General features: G+C 44.6%; 1 protein-coding gene across 1 annotated transcript in view; it reads right to left on the reverse strand.

Moving 5' to 3' along the window:
* The window catches only part of LOC126187999 (glutamate receptor 1-like), a 1,505,209-nt gene that overhangs the window by 789,471 nt on the left and 696,520 nt on the right, over positions 1-19,218 (reverse strand). The gene's annotated exons all lie outside the window — the stretch shown is intronic.

A 19,218-nucleotide genomic window follows, 5' to 3' on the forward strand; every position in this document is an offset into this window, starting at 1 on the left:
AACCATCATACAATATGCATTAGATGAGTATGTGCCAAGCAAGATCGTAAGAGATGGAAAAGAGCCACCGTGGTACAACAACCGAGTTAGAAAACGGCTGCGGAAGCAAAGGGAACTTCACAGCAAACATAAACACAGCCACAGCCTTGCAGACAAACAAAAATTACGCGAAGCGAAATGTAGTGTGAGAAGGCTATGCGAGAGGCGTTCAATGACTTCGAAAGTGAAGTTTTATGTACTGACTTGGCAGAAAAGCCTAAGAAACTTTGGTCTTACGTCAGAGCGGTAAGTGTGTAAGTAGGCTGCTATGTAAGTAGGCTGTTTAGGTTTTCTTATTGGCAACGTTACGTAGCGCTCTGTATGAAAATCACTGGCTGTGCTGTGTGCAGTCTGTGGCTAGTTTGCATTGTTGTCTGCCATTGTAGTGTTGGGCAGTTGGATGTTAACAGCGCGTAGCGTTGCGCAGTTGGAGGTGAGCCGCCAGCAGTGGTGGATGTGGGGAGAGAGATGGCGGAGTTTTGTAATTTGTAAGACTGGATGTCATGAACTGCTATAAATATTATGACTATTAAGGTAAATACATTGTTTGTTCTCTATTAAAATCTTTCATTTGCTAACTATCCCTATCAGTAGTTAGTGCCTTCCGTAGTTTGAATCTTTTATTTAGCTGGCAGTAGTGGCGCTCGCTGTATTGCAGTAGTTCGAGTAATGAAGATTTTTGGTGAAGTAAGTGATTTGTGAAAGGTATAGGTTAATGTTAGTCAGGGCCATTCTTTTGTAGGGATTACTGAAAGTCAGATTGCGTTGCGCTAAAAATATTGTGTGTCAGTTTAAGCACAGTCATGTATAATTGTTCTAAGGGGACGTTTCAAGTGGATCAAAACAAAATGTCCAGACACTCTGTGACCAAAATTGGTACTGAAACAGAGGATGACAGACTATAGGCCGAAATACTAAATGTCTTTTTCCAAAGCTGTCTCACAGAGGAAGACTGCGATGTAGTTCCGTCTCTAGATTGTCGCACAAATGACAAAATGGTAGGTATCGAAATAGATGACAAAGGGATAGAAAAACAATTGAAATCGCTCAAAAGAGGGAAGACCGCTGGACCTGATGGGATACCAGTTCGATTTTATGCAGAGTACGCGAAGGAACTTTCCCCCCTTCCTGCAGCGGTGTACCGTAGGTCTTTAGAAGAGCGCAGCGTTCCAAAAGATTGGAAAAGGGCACAGGTCACCCCCGTTTTCAAGAAGGGACGTCGAACAGATGTGCAGACCTATAGACCTATATCTCTAACGTCGATCAGTTGTAGAATTTTGGAACACGTATTATGTATGACTTTTCTGGAGACTAGAAATCTACTCTGTAGGAATCAGCATGGGTTTCGAAAAAGACGGTCGTCTGAAACCCAGCTCGCGCTATTCGTCCACGAGACTCAGAGGGCTATAGACACGGGTTCTCAGGTAGATTCCGTGTTTGCTGACTTCCGCAAGGCGTTTGGTACAGTTCCTCTCAGTCGTTTAATGAACAAAGTAAGAGCACATAAACTATCAGACCAATTGTGTGATTTGATTGAAGAGTTCCTAGATAAAAGAAGGCAGTATGTCATTCTCAACCGAGAGAAGTCTTCCGAAGTAAGTGTGATTTCAGGTGTGCCGCAAGGGAGTGTCGTAGGACCGTTGCTGCTCGTAATGTTTATAAATAACCTTGTGGATAACATCGGAAGTTCATTGTGGCTTTTTGCGGATGATACTGTAGTATATCGACAGGTTGTAATAACGGACATTGTACTGAAATGCAGGAGGATCTGAAACGAATTGACGCAAGGTGCAGGGAATGGCAATTGAATCTCAATATAGACAAGTGTAATGTGCTGCGAACACATAGAAAGAAATATGCTTTATCATTAGCACGTCAGCAACTGGAAGCAGGTAGAGAAGATCCAACGGAGAGCAGCGCGCTTTGTTACAGGATCATTTAGTAATCGCGAAAGCGTTACGGAGATGATAGATAGACTCCAGTGGAAGACTCTGCAAGAGAGACACTCTGTAATTCGGTACGGGCTTTTGTTGAAGTTTCGAGAACATACTTGCACCGAGGAGTCAAGCACTATATTGCTCCCTCCTACGTATATCTCGCGAAGAGACCATGAGGGTAAAATCAGAGAGATTAGAGCCCACACAGACGCATACGGACAATCTTTCTTTCCACGAACAATACGAGACTGAAATTGGAGGGAGAACCGATAGAGGTACTCAAGGTACTCTCCGCCACACACTGTCAGGTGGCTTGCGGAGTATAGATGTAGATGTAGATGCAGATGCAATACAACATTGAATACAAAGGGAAGAACGCATCGGGTGCTTTATGAACAAAACGACGGATCAGTAAAACTGTTTGCAGTCTGCTAATACCGCGTATTTGTAATTAAAGTGCAATTACTCGCAGAGGTCCAGTGTGGGCTATAATTCTCTTTTGGCATCGAAACATGGCGGACCTTCTAGTAAGTTAATGCAGAATCAATTTTTGCTGGAAAACCGTAGTTCCCATTGTGGTCAGCATGTGTAAAACTGGCGCTGTGAATGCAAGGACGACGTATAAAAATATTTCTATATGTAATGGATTAGTAACGTGATATGAGCAGAAAATGTAATAAAAGTGAGAAAGGCATAATGCTGATTTTATTATAAATTGCCACTTACACAACCTGTTCAGTACGAGCATTGTACTGCATCCGTAAAATGACCTTATCATCAGCTGCCCGCAGCAGTACCGGTGGAATCGGAGTAACGTGTTGCTGTATACTGGTCTCCGGATCAGCAATAGACCGAATGTGTTCCTTGTTAACGCATTCTTGTAGATATCTTAAGATCCTAACGTCACATATATTCGGATCAGGTGACTTTACAGGCCATGCATCTGGAAAACCTGTGGAGGATTGCATAAAGCAGGTATTTCGCTGGGCAAGCGATATGAGTTGTTGCCCAATTTCGCATAAAAACAGTGGCTTCGTCAAAGCTACGCTCTTCCAAAGTAGGAATCACATACCGTACACAGAGGCCTCGATAACGTGCAGTCGCCTAGGTACACGAGACCGGCCGTTCGGGTGTATCCTCTTCAGAGAAGAACGGGCCGAGAATTAAGGTGCTTGTGAATCCACACTACATAGTGACATAGAGCGAGTGAAATGGTTCTTCGTGCACAAAAAGCGGTTTAACAGTACTCCAAATTCATACGTTCTGTGTATTCACTGCACCCTCTAATGCAAAATGTGCTTCGTCACTCCGTAGAACATTGTCCGGCCACATATCATCACCTTTGATCGGTGTTGGAAACGGAAGAGTAAATTTAGATCGTTAGGTTTCATTTACTGCACAGTCTGGATCTTTTACGGGTACCGGTGCCAGTTTAAAATAGACAGCAAAGCTTACCGCACTGTTGAGCGTGGGCTGGACAATTCTCATGACACTGCAAGAGCACTAGTAATTCGGGGCATGAGTTGCATGGTCAATTACGACAACAGCAGCCTGATCAATAAATTTCACCCCGGTGAACGTCTTCCACTTCCAGATGCCATGCCAAGCTCACCGCTGTTTTCCAATATCATTATCATAGTCTTTAAGCCGTTTTATGACATCGGACCTCTTCGCAGACCTTTAGTCGGCGATACTCACTCAGTGCAGCACTGTAATTGCTACCATTAACTTAAAACAGTTTCATTAACCCTGCATGGTCTCTCTTCTCTATAGAAGTACTGTTCACACACGTTATGGCTTTTAAAATTACAGCGCGGATGTCCTACCGTCATGCAAACAGTGCTCAGGGCCAGGTTTGCACCTGGTGACCAAACCAGAACTAATTTTTTCCAGCGTAAATCGAGTCTAGATTACCACATTAGCATATCTACCAAGTAAACCGTGCCGGCTTTCGCCCTATGGATTCTTCTCCAGAGATCGTACCCTTTCGGCGCTCGTGCGGGAGAGGTGATCGACCGAGCGTAAGTGCGTAGTGCGGGAAGTTAATAGCACCGTGTGTGTGGACACGAGATACAACCACGGTGACGAATACTGTCGCTATGAAAACGTCCTTTCGGTTCGACGCCGGCTGTATTGGGCGCGTTTTGAGATGGACTGCGTAACGATGAAGTTTCGTGGTCGTTAGGCGATTATATGTTGTTGCGGGCCCTGACTCGTGTCTTACCTTTCCGGTGGTGTTGGACACGGACATCAGCTGACGTAATAAGGTGATATCATTGTATTTATGTCATTCGCTGGAGTCATATTTTCTGCCCTCCGTGTTGCAAATGTGATCAACCTGAGGCAGACTTCTGGTTGATTCTCAATCCCGAAACTCTGTGCACAATTTATCTTGTGTTTCGCCCCTGCGAAACTTGTTGCGCCATTCTAGTAATTCGTGTTGGCATCTGAATGCGCCGATTTACCATTTAAACCTTGGGACCTATTGTGCATTATTTCTTAATCTTAGTGTTTAGTCTGTTTCAGTAAGCATTGTATGTCTTTGAATAGACCATTGGACCAATGTATGGTCTTTCCGCCAGATCTTTCTGCAGATTCTTGAATGTTTGTGTCCATCAAGAACTTGTAATTATGGTAAAACTAATTCATCATTTTATGTCAGCCTTTCCTTGAGGTAATCTCGCGTAAGTGTGATTTGAATTGCTTATTTAAAAGAGCTGGGATTTGATTGTGAATCTGTTACTGCTTGGAGGCAGCGACAATTTTTCTAACCTGTTTTGCTAATAATTTGATGTCGTTTCATCTAATACTGTTCTAAGTGCACTGTCGTGGGTTTGTTAGGATAGGTTAATTTATTTAAGGAGCTTAAGTTGTAACGTGTTCGTTATCGTATTGGGATGTACGATTTATTGGATCGTAATTTCTTACGATTTCTTGTATGTCTGAGCCTGGGTTCTGGGCTTGACCTACGCCTTCGGACCCTTGCGTGCCTTTTTTATTTAGAAGATTCTAAAGTTTCTTTTATGCTCCAGGTACACCCAATAACAGAAGCCTGTTTTGAAGTTAATATTTTTTGAGGGGGTACGAGTAGACAAAGTCTGTCTGAGACTTGTATGCGTCGCACTATAGGTCGGGCCGACAGTTGGTGGTCGAGCGGGATAACTGCCCGTTGTCCACACTGCCTGTTTTGTACGGTGTGCATGTCTGCACCTAGTTGGTACCTGGAGCTCAGATATATTTATAAGTGTCGTTTATTGGTCCAAGGCTCACAGGCTTAAAAAGAATCTATGTAAATGTAATTATTGCACGACCTTTCCAGGCGTCAGCTAATTTGCGTTTCAGATCAAAAGACTTGCATGTTTAAAGTGGCTTGTTCTATTTATTCAGTTAGGAATGCATTTTCCAAGCGTGTCATTTACTGCCTGTATGTCCATTTGTCATTGTTTAGTTGGTCTTCAGTCTAGTCCTCAAGATACTTAACCCGAAAACATTTTATTGTATTCGGATTACTGTAATCTCATGAAATATGTATTAACGTAAACTGGCTTTACCTTTTGACCTGTAAAGATGGTTCCCTATCACTCTACTGTTGCCGGCCGCGGGGGTCTAGCGGTTCTAGGCGCTCAGTCCGGAGCCGCGCGACTGCTACGATCGCAGGTTTGAATCCTGCCTAGGGCATGGATGTGTGTGATGTCCTTAGGTTAGTTAGGTTTAAGTTGTTCTAAGTTCTAGGGGACTGATGACCATAGATATTAAGTCCCATAGTGCTCAGAGCCATTTGAACCACTCTACTTTTAATCATGGTACAATAATCCCATGAACGTTGTATGGGCGTAAATGAGTTGCTGCCGTCTGATATGTAACTAGTAATCACTATAACGACAAGCTGTTCAGACAAGTGTTATTTAATCCTAGTTTGTTGCTTTTACTGACTGTATCTGTATCAGAATTATTGTATCAGAGGCAAACTTGCACCTTTTTAGGTATCCGGTAACCATTAATTTGGCAACATTTTTCATTATAATTGTTATTTGGATTAATTGTTTACACAAATAAAACTTTGTGTGCAATAAAAGGTGAATGATGTTCTCCCTCCCCCCAGGATCCAGCCCTTCCACATAGCCCTTGATGGGCGTTCTATGGGGGCCGATGATTCCCATACGGTAATTACAGCTCATGCTGAGGATATACACTTTAACTATGACTACCCATTTACGAATATGTCAAGCATATAAATAGCTGTCCGTGATTGTAATAGAACATAAATCACTGGCTTTAACTAATGGCCAAGATAAAGTCTATCATATCTTATGTTCAATACATTGGATGTTTCAAAAGAATCAGCCGATTTCACAAGACTTCACCTTCCTTCCAAAAAGTTGCGAGATACATTTTGTTAGTTTCATATAACTGAAATTAGTATAGTAACTACGGTGCCAGCTTGAACTAACAACTGTAAACAGCAGATGGGCAGTTGACCAGTTAATTGTGAACAGACAGAATTACATAGTGGTAATGCGGTGGTCCTATGTCAACGCTGTTGCCTTACGAATAGCAGTGGAACAAAATTTCTAAATCAAATGTGCAAGACATTCTCCAGACTTCTTCATTGGTTCAAGGGCGTCGCGTTGGATAATGTTCTGGAAGCTGCACAATATTTCAACGAGACTGCTGCTCCTCATCTTACTGACGTGTCACTGCAGTGGCTCGCCAACATACACGCCAGCTCGCTAGAAAAGCGCAGTCGTCATCGTAGACGAATCGGAACAGCGCGGACGCATCCAGAGCCCCCTGCCGAAGAAACTGACGGTGTTGCAAATGGCAGGCCATTGTCTCCCACATTTTTTTTTTTTTTTGGTCATCAGTCTACTGACTGGTTTGATGCGGCCCTCCACGAATTCCTTTCCTGTGCTAACCTCTTCATCTCAGAGTAGCACTTGCAACCTATGTCCTCAATTATTTGCTTGACGTATTCCAATCTCTGTCTTCCTCCACAGTTTTTGCCCTCTACAGCTCCCTCTAGTACCATGGAAGTCATTCCCTCATGTCTTAGCAGATGACCTATCATCCTGTCCCTTTTCCTTATCAGTGTTTTCCACATATTCCTTTCCTCTCCGATTCTGCGTAGAACCTCCTCATTCCTTACCTTATCAGTCCACCTAATTTTCAACATTCGTCTATAGCACCACATCTCAAATGCTTCGATTCTCGGTGTTTGATATTAGTAGACTTCTCTTGGCTAGAAATTCCTTTTTTTCCATAGCGAGTTTGCTTTTGATGTCCTCCTTGCTCCGCCCGTCATTGGTTATTTTACTGCCTAGGTAGCAGAATTCCTTAACTTCATTGACTTCGTGACCCTCAATCCTGATGTTAAGTTTCTCACTGTTCTCATTTCTACTACTTCTCATTACCGTCGTCTTTCTCCGATTTACTCTCAAACCATTCTGTGTACTCATTAGACTGTTCATTCCGTTCAGCAGATCATTTAATTATTCTTCACTTTCACTCAGGATAGCAATGTCATCAGCGAATCGTATCATTGATATCCTTTCACCTTGTATTTTAATTCCACTCCTGAACCGTTCTTTTATTTCCATCATTGCTTCCTCGATGTACAGATTGAAGAGTAGGGGCGAAAGGCTACAGCCTTGTCTTACATCCTTCTTAATACGAGCACTTCGTTCTCGATCGTCCACTCTTATTATTCCCTCTTGATTGTTGTACATATTGTATATGACCCGTCTCTCCCTATAGCTTACCCCTACTTTTTTCAGAATCTCGAACAGCTTGCACCATTTTATATTGTCGAACGCTTTTTCCAGGTCGACAAATCCTATGAAAGTGTCTTGATTCTTCTTTAGCCTTGCTTCCATTATTAGCCGTAACGTCATAATTGCCTCTCTCGTCCCTTTACTTTTCCTAAAGCCAAACTGATCGTCACCTAGCGCATTCTCAATTTTCTTTTCCATTCTTCTGTATATTATTCTTGTAAGCAGCTTCGATGCATGAGCTGTTAAGTTGATTGTGCGATAATTCTCGCACTTGTCAGCTCTTGCCGTCTTCGGAATTGTGTGGATGATGCTTTTCCGAAAGTCAGATGGTATATCGCCAGACTCATATATTCTACACACCAACGTGAAAAGTCGTTTTGTTGCCACTTCCTCCAATGATTTTAGAAATTCTGATGGAATGTTATCTATCCCTTCTGCCTTATTTGACCGTAAGTCCTCCAAAGCTCTTTTAAATTTCGACTCTAATACTGAATCCCCTATCTCTTCTATTCGACTCCTGTTTCTTCTTCTATCAAATCAGACAAATCTTCACCCTCATAGAGGCTTTCAATGTAGTCTTTCCACCTTTCTGCTCTCTCCTCTGCATTTAACAGTGGAATTCCCGTTGCACTCTTAATGTTACCACCGTTACTTTTAATGTCACCAACGGTTGTTTTGACTTCCCTGTATGCTGAGTTTGTCCTTCCGACAATCATATCTTTTTCGATGTCTTCACATTTTTCCTGCAGCCATTTCGTCTTAGCTTCCCTGCACTTCCTATTTATTTCATTCCTCATCGAATTGTATTTCTCCCACAGTAGCTAACCTTTTTAAGGAAGACTTTGAGGAAAAAACACTTCAGATAACGGTGTTGAAACCCAAAAGTTTCTGGAGATACGTGGACGACCACTCTGCAGTATGGCCGCATGAGGCAGTAAAGCTTTCTGCGTATCCTCAACACCTTAACTTCCTCCATCCGGGCATTTGCTTCACCATGGAAGTGTAGAAAAATATAGATGTGCCGTTCTTATCTGTCTTGGTCCGCAGAAAACAAGACGGTTCCTTGAGTCAAAGTGTGTTTCGTAAATCTACTCACACTTACCTAAATCTATGAGCAACGGGCTGTCATTAACCATCTCAACGCAGAGGCTTTTTACGGTCTGCCGCCTACATAGGTATAGAGTTATTTCAAACACAGGGAGATCAGCAGCACAGCTTAGTCGTCTTCGCTTCAGGAAGGGCAGGCTGTTCAAGACACATCAAATAAAATAACTTCCGCCCTCCAGCGAGTGCAAATAATGCTGGGTTCTGTTAAAGGCAACTATGTCTAAGGAAGTTAGGGAAATCGTACGTTGGCCAAATGTGTCGCAGTGTTAACATACACATTAGCCAGGAAAGTTGGCTGTGGCTGAATACTGTCTTGACACGGGACACAGCATGAACTACGGACAGACAAAGATCCCTTCGTCCGATTCCACGTACTGAGACTCCATCATTAAAGAAGACGTCGAAATACGTGTAAGTAATGAATTGGTTAACAGAGGCTCGGAGTTTCAACTCATCAAGGCATGGGAGCTAGCATTTGAGATACTAAGGTATCACCGACGAGTCAACACAGACGAGAAATCGGAGTCCGCACACTTAAACTGGATTCCAAAGCTCTGTCCGCGCGTGCTGTTGGCCGCGATTTGTGGCCGCGCCTTAGCTGCGTCGCTTAGGGAGAAGACCGTGGCCCGTGAAAAAATCAAACAGCTATTACCTGGGAAAGTCTCAAACAGCACATTCTCCGGAATGGTTTTAAGGAGAGAAAGGTGTTTGAAAAGTTCGTCTGAACACCTCTACTCCCTTAAAAAAACGACTACGTGTAACGGACAATTCTTTTCTGAGCGAAACTGTCAAAGGTATCGGGACTTAGTGTTACCAGTATCCCAAAAAATAACAAAGTACAGAGATTTACACGAAGGTTTAACGCTTTGCCGACATAACCGACATTCAAACGAATGCAATATACTAACTGAAAAACATCCCAAAGGAGGAATTTTCTGACACTTTCACATGGTTGCATGAACGTTCTGTGTGTTGTAGTCAAGTAGAAGCATTAAAACCACCATCTTAACTAATATCTATTTTTTTACTAGCAGAGAAACCCGGTGTGGCCCAGGTATTTGTTTATTCCAGTTTTCTATTAGATCATCGAATTATCCCTCCTCTCTATGTCGATCTCCTCCTTCCCCTTCTCTCTTATCACCCCCTCCTCGTCCCTTATCAATTTATCCACCTGTAATCCCCCCTCTCTCTATTGATCCTCCCGACCCTGACCATCATCTCCACCCCTACATCTCTGTCCATCTGCATCAAGCCCTCTATTTTTTCACCTAATAAACCCCCAGACTCCGTCCATCTCCTTCTGCCCCTCTCTCCATCTTCTCCTCCCTCTCTCTGTCGATTTGCTCTTTTCCTCTCTCTACCTCCTCCTTCACCTCTAATTCCATCCCTTCCTTCCCCTCTTTTGTCAATCGTCACCTCCACCTCTCTCTGTCCATTTCCTTCTCCCTTCTCCGGCCGGCCACTGTGGCCGAGCGGTTCTAGGCACTTCAGTCTGGAACAGCGCTGCTGCTACGTTCTCAGGTTCGACAGGTTCGAATCCTGCCTCGGGCATGGATGTGTGTGATGTCCTTAGGTTAGTTTGGTTTGAGTAGTTCTACGTCCAGGGGACTGATGACCTCAGATGTTAAGTCCCATAGTGCTTAGAGCCATTTGAACCATCTGAATCTCCCTTCTCCCTATTCATCTCCTCCCCTTTCTATTCTGTGTCCATCTCCTCGTATCCCTTCTCTCTCACGGATGTTTGTGTCCATATCCTCCTCCTCCTGTCTGTGCTTATCTCCTACTTCCCCACACTTTCTGACGTTCTTCTGGCTCTCCCTTCTGTCTCCACGTTATCACTCTCATTCGAATAAGAGGCTGCTGTCTCTTACCCTTACACCCTTTCAGAATGTGACTAATGGACTATGTGATGAAAAGTATCTGCACACCTGGCAGAAAATTATTTACAAGTTCGTGGCGCCCTCTATCGGTAATTCTGGGATTCAATATGGTGTTGGCTCACCCTTAGCCTTGATGAGAGCTTCCACTCCGCAGGCATACTTTCAATCAGCTGAAGGAAGGTTTCTGAGGAATGGCTGCCCATTCCTCACTGACTGCTGCACTGAGCAGAAGTATTGATGTCGGTCGGCGAGACCTGGTACGAAGTCGGCGTCCCGAAAAATCCGAAAGGTGTTCTATAGGATTCGGGTCAGTCCATTAAGGGATGTGCATTATGAACAGGTGCTCGATCGTGTTGAAAAATGCAGTCGCCATCCCCGAATTTCTCTCCAACAGTTGAAAGCAAGAAGGTGCTTAAAACATCAATGTAGGCCTGTGCTGTGATAGTGCCACGCAAAACAACAAGTGATGCAAGCCCCCTCCAAGAAAAACACGACCACACCATAACACCACTGCCTCCGAATTTTATTGTTGTCATTACACACGCTGGCAGATGACGCTCACCAGGCATTCGGCTTATCCACACCCTACCATTGGATCGCCACATTGTACCATGATTCGTCACTCCACTCAGCGTTTCTCCACGGTTCTATCGTCCAATGATTACGCTACTTACACCAAACAAGGCGTCGTTTGACATTTATCGGCGTGATGTGAGAGTTATGAGCAGCCGCTCGACCATGAAATCCAAGTTTTCTCACCTCCCGCCAAACCGTCATAGTACTTGCAGTGGATCCTGATGCAGTTTGGAATTGCTATGTGATGGCCTGGATAGATGTCTGCCTGTTACACATTACGACCTCTTCAAATGTCGGCGGTCTCCGTCAGTCAACAGACGAGTCAGCTTGTACGCTTTCCACTTCACTATCACATTGGAAAAAATGGACCTAGGGATGTTTAGGAGTGTGGGAATCTCGCGTACAGACGTATGACACAAATGATACGCAATCACCTGATCACGTCCGAAGTCTGTGAGTTCCGCGAAGCGCCCCATTCTGCTCTCTCACGATGTCGAGTGACTACGAAGGTCGCTGATATGGAGTACCTGCCAATAGGTGGCAGCACAGTGCACCTAATACGAAAAACCTATGTTTTTAGGGGCGTCCGGATACTTTTGATCACATAGTTTATACACCATCAGGCATCACTACATAGCGGGACGAGCCAAAGGACGAAAATTTTACAGAAACATGATTGCAAACTCTTATTTATTGACTAGTTGCCGTTGTTACATATGACAGTTTCTCTACTCCCAAATTATCTTCAGTACCTCCTTGTTAACATGGTACACGCACCTAATCTTCTGAATTATTCTGTAGCACCACATTTGAGAAGCAACTATTCCCTGCTTGTCTAAACTGTTTGTCACCAATGTCTCACTTCGATAAATGGCTACATTCCATTATAATACTTATGTAAATCAAAGCTTCAGAAAAAAGTACACCTGGAAGGAGGACGTCGATTTTATCCGATGAGTACATACGCTGTCTGGGGGACAGTAGACATCTTGACAATGGTTTCAACGTCGTCCGCCAACAAATAGCGTAATGGTATGAGAACGAAGTCTTTCACGACGGCACTGATATGTAAAACGTTCTCGGTTTTCTTGCCGCGTCAGTTCGGGATGAAATCTCGAGTTTTCGGCGATGGCCTCCATTTCACCGTCAAGAAAAACTGCCTGTCTTCACTGCTGCTGCTGCTGCTGCTGTGGTGGCCTTATATAGTCCGTGCGCGGCTTCTGATTGCTCTGGTTGTGATTGGTCGGCGATTACGGACTGCTGTCGCAGACGGTGTTAATGTCTGCGCCGTTGGCGCCACCACTTCCGCACTTCCGTGGGAACTTAAACACTACAAGGAATGTCTCTGCTGCTTCTCTGCTTCGAGCGCTCTTTTCCATGCCTATCACAGTTAAAGTTCTTCTCGGTCATTCTTGTTTCAACAGCCTCCTTAATAAGAGAATCACAGTATGTGAAAGAATGAGACAAAATTTTTGTTTTATCAAACAGTATTTTGTGTTCGTTAGTGAGGCTGTGCTCCGAAATTGCCGATGTCTCTCGTTCTCTAGTTTTAATATACCGCTGGTGTACTACACAGCGGTCCGAAACGGTACGATTGGTCTGAATTGTGAAATTGCTTCCACACTCACAGACGATATTATAAATACCAGGGACTCTGAGGTCGAGACTGTCGTGAACAGGGCTCATCATCTCCTTAATTTTCATATGAGGCCGAATAATCGGACTTATACCTAATCTACCTAGGACTCTTCCTATTTTACAGGATATAGCGCCACAAAAAGGAAGAACCGCAATCGGTGGTTCATCCTTTGAGTGTATTTCACCTTATCTTTTCTTGGAGAACGCCACCTTTACATCGCGTGCACCATAGCCATTCTTTCAGAACACATACTTCGGATGGTTAATTTCGGACTTCAAGTGGTACTCGTCAGAAACAGTTTTTGCTTTATATAACAACGTTTTCAAAGAGCCTCTCTTCTGAACAAGATGATGGAAACTCAGTACATTAAGATATAAATCGATATGCATCGGCTTGCGGTACACAAAATGGCCGAGACGCTCGTCCGAGGAGAAGCAGCAAAGATATTCCTTGCAGTGTTTACGTTTCCACGAATGCAGTGGCGTCACCAGCGCAGACACTGACACTGTCTGCGACAGCAGTACGTAATCGCCGACCAGTCACAAACCAACCAATCAGAAGACGACCAAGGGCTAATGAGGCCACTACAGCAGCAATGACAGTCAGTTGCCCCCGACGATAACGATGGAGAGTATGGTCGAAAGCTCGAGATTTTATCCCGAAATGACGCGGCAAGAAAACCGAGAATGTCTTACATAGATAGAATAGTGGCATAACTACCAGAGCGCCATCTGTGTCTACACTTCAATAGGGAATCTCTACAGCCAGAAGGCTTGGTGTGGCGCAAACTTGTGAAGCAAGCAGAATCAGGCAACCACGCTTTGCAGACGCTCTAGTGCCTCCTACCGCTAACTGAGCGAGCTTGAAAGAGGTCAAACTGTGGCTTTCCGAGTGATGAGATGATCTTTTCGGAGAATTGTCCCTGAAGTTGCATATGCTGTGTGAATTGTTTAGTAATGATAGTATCAGTGGTCACGTGAACATTTTCACTCCCACAGGCGAGTTCTAGGGGACTGATGACCATAGATGTTAAGTCCCATAGTGCTCAGAGCCACTCGCCACTCGAAATATTGCACCAAATACAACTTTCCTATCTTAAACTGTGGTTCCGCGACAATGGCTCCAAGTCCCTGTCGGTACTTCCCAGAACCTCACTGGCCCTCTTCCCGCACGTCTCGCTGCTGTCCGCGCTGGAAAGTGTGGTTATTCTCGCTTCTGACAGGTGGTCAGATCAATATGACTGGACAGTGTAAGTATGATGTAAAGGGACGGTGAACAAATAAGCTACGTTTGACATGTCTCGTGGAATTGGCAGTGAGACACCTGTTGCTTTAAAGTTATTCAACATCCCTGTCGGTACTTTCCAGAGCCTTACTGACTATTCGAGCACATCTCGCAGCGACCAGCACTGGATAAGGTGGTTATTCAGACTTCTGATGGGTGGTCTCATCACTGAGACTGAGCAGCGTAAGTATGATGTATGTGGTTGGTGAACGAATGAGTTACACTTGCTGTGTCTCATTGTATTGGAAAGGAGACACTTGTTGCTTTCAAGCACTTTAACATACCTTCGCACCCATGAACGAGGCACTGTACGTGGACTTTGAGGCACAATGTGGATGTGTCCCGCGCAGCTATGTCGCGGCAGCGGGCGGCACGTGTGTGTGTGTGTGTGTGTGTGTGTGTGTGTGTGTGTGTGCAGAGTGCAGGGGAGCGGGAAAGCGCCGGCCGGCCTGCAGTATTCAGGCGAACCTGATGGACGCGGGGCTGCCGCCTGTCGTATTCATGAGACGACTGGAGCGCCGGGCAGGCCTTGATTAACAGCTGCTCGGCCGCACAAACATCCGCTGTCGGGCGATCTGCTGCCGCTAATGGGCTCGGCACCGCATTAAGCGACGCACCCGCTGCATGCCGAATACGGAGCGGGCAGTCGTCATTTTGTCTTCATTAGCGCACGCAATAATACGCAGCTGACAAGTAGTATGCGGTTAGAAAATTTCAGCGGAAAGCTGTTATCGTTTGAATATGTTCTGTGCATCCTGACCAAAATTACACTGACGGAGAAAAAGTCGCCAAAAAAAAAAAAAGAAAAAAAAGAAAAAAAAGTGGAGTAATAAATTTCGGGAATTCATTTCTTTTGGTAAAATATTTGAGTGATTAACATTGCAAGACCACAGTTCGATGTAAACGCGAGATAAGCCAGTGCAAGTGTGAAATGCTGGTACTTCAATAAGCACTGTAACGATCTGAATGTTAAACACAAGCATGCACTGTGTTGTACAGGTGCCGGGTGTCAGTTTGTGTGATAAGTGTTCCACACCTGTTGCACTTGGTCGGTCAGTACAGGGACGGTTAATGCTGTCTGTGGATGATACACGAGTTGACGTCCCATTATGTCTCATATACTCTCGACTGGAGACAGATCTGGTGATCGAGCAGGTCAAGGCAACATATCGACACTCTCTGTAGCATGCTGGGTTAAAACAACGGTGTATGGGTGAGCATTATCTTGTTGTAAAATACCCCCATCCTGCCCTTCAATGAACTCTCGCTTGATACCACTGAAGTCGCAAAAGGTGTTAGTTTGGGAGCAGTGGAATGCATGCTACAGAGCGTCTCGCTCGGAGCCGTCTTTGAAGTAACATATATGTATCTGAAACTTCCTGGCAGATTAAAAGTGTGTGCCCGACCGAGACTCGAACTCGGGACCTTTGCCTTTCGCAGGCAAGTGCTCTACCATCTGAGCTACCGAAGCACGACTCACGCCCGGTACTCACAGCCTTACTTCTGCCAGTACCTCGTCTCCTACCTTCCAAACTTTACAGAAGCTCTCCTGCGAACCTTGCAGAACTAGCACTCCTAAAAGAAAGGATATTGCGGAGACATGGCTTGGCCACAGCCTGGGGGATGTTTCCAGAATGAGGTTTTCACTCTGCAGCGGAGTGTGCGCTGATATGAAACTTCCTGGCAGATTAAAACTGTGTGCCCGACCGAGACTCGAACTCGGGACCTTTGACTTTCGCAGGCAAGTGCTCTACCATCTGAGCTACCGAAGCACGACTCACGCCCGGTACTCACAGCTTTACTTCTGCCAGTACCTCGTCTCCTACCTTCCAGCTATTTCTCTTTGCCGAGATAAGTACCACTGAAGCAATGACAGTTTGCCACGAGAGATGGCAGAATTCCCTCAAATCACGCAAAAAATTCATGACGTTTTCTTCCTAGCATACTTTATATGCACAAGATGTGACATTTATGTATCTGTTCGTTCTGTCACTGTGGTGCCAAATGCTGTTCAAATTGCTGCTGCAGATGCAATACGATAGGACAGAGCCATACGTTGAAGACGATGGTGGTCGTCCGGAGTCCAGTTTTTTGTGATCGTACATTCCGATACAAGCAATCTTGCTCAGTGCCTACATTGCTGAAAAGTATTTCTGCATTATAGCAGAAGTAACATCCAGCTTTTCGTAGACCAGTTACACGACGTCGTACAAACCCGGTGAAGTGTTGCTAAAGGCTTCTTTGTCACCTTAACACATTCTTGAAAATGGAAATGAGCGTACGGCATTGTGGGCCGGGAGTCCCCCGTTCGGGGAAGTTCGGCCGCCGAAAAAAAATGGCTCTGAGCACTATGGGACTTAACATCTATGGTCATCAGTCCCCTAGAACTTAGAACTACTTAAACCTAACTAATCTAAGAACACAGCACACAACACCCAGCCATCACGAGGCAGAGAAAATCCCTGACCCCGCCGGGAATCGAACCCGGGAACCCGGGCGTGGGAAGCGAGAACGCTACCGCACGACCACGAGATGCGGGCTCGGCCGCCGAGGGTAGGTACTTACTGCATTCGACACCACATTGGGAGACTTGCGCGTTGGAGATGGGGATGAAATGATGATGAGGACAACAAAACACCCAGTCGCTGAGCGGTGAAAATCTCCTTCCCCAGCCGGGAATCGAATCCAGGGCCCTTGGCCTGGCATTCCGTCGCGCTGACCACTTAGCTAAAGGGGGCGGACAAGACATTCTTAACTAACACCAGTCTCAAAGGTACGCACACAACCGTTACAGCATGTATCAAAGCAAAACTGATCTGCATACTCATTGTGGTGCTACTAGCGCCAATCTTTTACGACTGGCGGGATGCTGGAGTAGACATTATCTGCGAGATGTAGAAACATACCTACCGACATTCTTTTACGTCGCACGAGTCGTTCTTGATGTTGCCATTTTTTCCGTCAGTATATTTGCAGAGTTGACACTTCTCGCCCTATAAATCACTTCCTCCAATCGGAGCTTATAATGTTACTCGTAAACTGTCGCCTGTTGCCTATGCTCCATGCCGGCCGCTGTGACCGAGCGCTTCAGTCTGGAACCGCGCGACCACTACGGTCGCAGGTTCGAATCTTGCCTCGGGCGTGGATGTGTGTTATGTCCTTAAGTTAGTTAGGTTTAAGTAGTTCTAAGTTCTAGGGGACTGATGGCCTCAGGTGTTAAATCCCATGGTGCTCAGAGCAATTTGAACCATTTTTTTAACCGATGCTCCATAACAGAGGGTTATTTTTTTCGAGCGGCGCGTTCTATACTCGTAATGCTTTATCCAACGTTGCGTGCAGCACATTGAACGGTCGCTGATAACAGAGGGCAAATCTCCACCTGCCAATGTTGGCATTCCGCATACTGTCGTCTGAGCCTTAACCGAATGTAGCATCACGTGGGAAAAGACAAAGAACACGCGGTTTTAATTAGATAATAATATAAGTGATGTCTGGTAGGAGAGGGAACCAAAACTGAATGTAGCATAAAATCAGAGTACATTAGTTTACAGTTATGAAAATTTGAATACTCTATACAAAAGAAAAAGGTTTTAGTAAATTCATTGTAACTTCCTAAAACGTATTTCTAGCTTCGATAGACGGAAATTGACCGTTAAATTCCAAATTAAACGTATACTTAGACAAGCAACTTTATGTTATCCGTAAGAGAAACACGGATCTATCAAAATCACTCGACAGTATTCCGATTTTCACTAGCCAGTCCATATCTGTTCCAGAAAAAATCGCACTATTTTTAAAAGTTTGTCTGTTAGCACCGTCATCACCTCAATTGGTACCAGGAATGTCTTCTTCGCTGGCTGCGGTGGCCGTGCGGCTCTAGGCGCTGCAGTCCGGAACCGCGGGACCGCTACGGTCGCAGGTTCGAATCCTGCCTCGAGCATGGATGTGTGTGATGTCCTTAGGTTAGTTAGGTTTAAGTAGTTCTACGTTCTAGGGGACTGATGACCTAAGATGTTAATTCCCATAGTGCTCAGAGCCATTTGCACCATTTTTGAATGTCTTCTTTCCAATCAATATTCTTTTTCTGCAAAGTGAGTCATACAGGGCTTCGAGGGGAGCGAACGTTGCCAGATTACATTCGTTATAGTACGGCGTGCCATGGATATCCAAACAGACCACATGTGGCTTGCACAGCTGCCAATCTGGACAAAAGCCATGCTATATCTGTCGTGTTAATACCGGTGCTTGAGCTGTTTTCGAGTTGTACTTCACGTTGCCATTCAACAAGATAACACAAGACTGCCTTTTCCCCGCGTTGTCCTGACCTATCTTCATAGAGACAGTGTTCGACTGATACCGTGGCGAGCGCATCCACCAGTTCTCTCAATCACTTAAAACAAGGGACTAGCTTACAACTATCTACCAGCTATTTCTCTTTGCCGAGATAAGTACCACTGAAGCACTGACAGTTTGCCACGAGAGATGGCAGTATTCCCTCAAATCACGCAAAAAAATTCATGACGTTTCCTTCCTAGCATACTTTATATCCACAAGATGTGACATTTCGTTGATTGTTACCCCTATTAGTGCTGCAATTTTAATGACCAGCTTCATACAACAGCTGAAGTTAAAAAGACTTATAATCCTATTGACAAACTGACTGCTTTCAAAACGTTGAAAGAATACTGAATAGATAATAAAATACAAAAATTCTAAACCAAACACTAAAAAATACTAAATCTAAAATAAAATTTATGGGAGACAAGACAGACAAATTTCAAACTAACACAAGAGATAGCCAAGACGATAAACTATCTCCAATCTTGTTTAACCGTGTACTCGAAAATCTGATCACAGAAAGAAGGAGTAAATTGGCAATTACCTAGTGCCAAAGTGGCAAATTGAATGGGTAGAGGTAATCTAAAAACTGATGTTCTTAGGACCCGCAGATGATTTACCTATTGTAGGACATACTATAGATGTAG

The sequence above is a fragment of the Schistocerca cancellata genome, chromosome 5, assembly GCF_023864275.1.
Source record: "Schistocerca cancellata isolate TAMUIC-IGC-003103 chromosome 5, iqSchCanc2.1, whole genome shotgun sequence".
In the NCBI taxonomy this organism is placed as follows: Eukaryota; Metazoa; Arthropoda; class Insecta; order Orthoptera; family Acrididae; genus Schistocerca; species Schistocerca cancellata.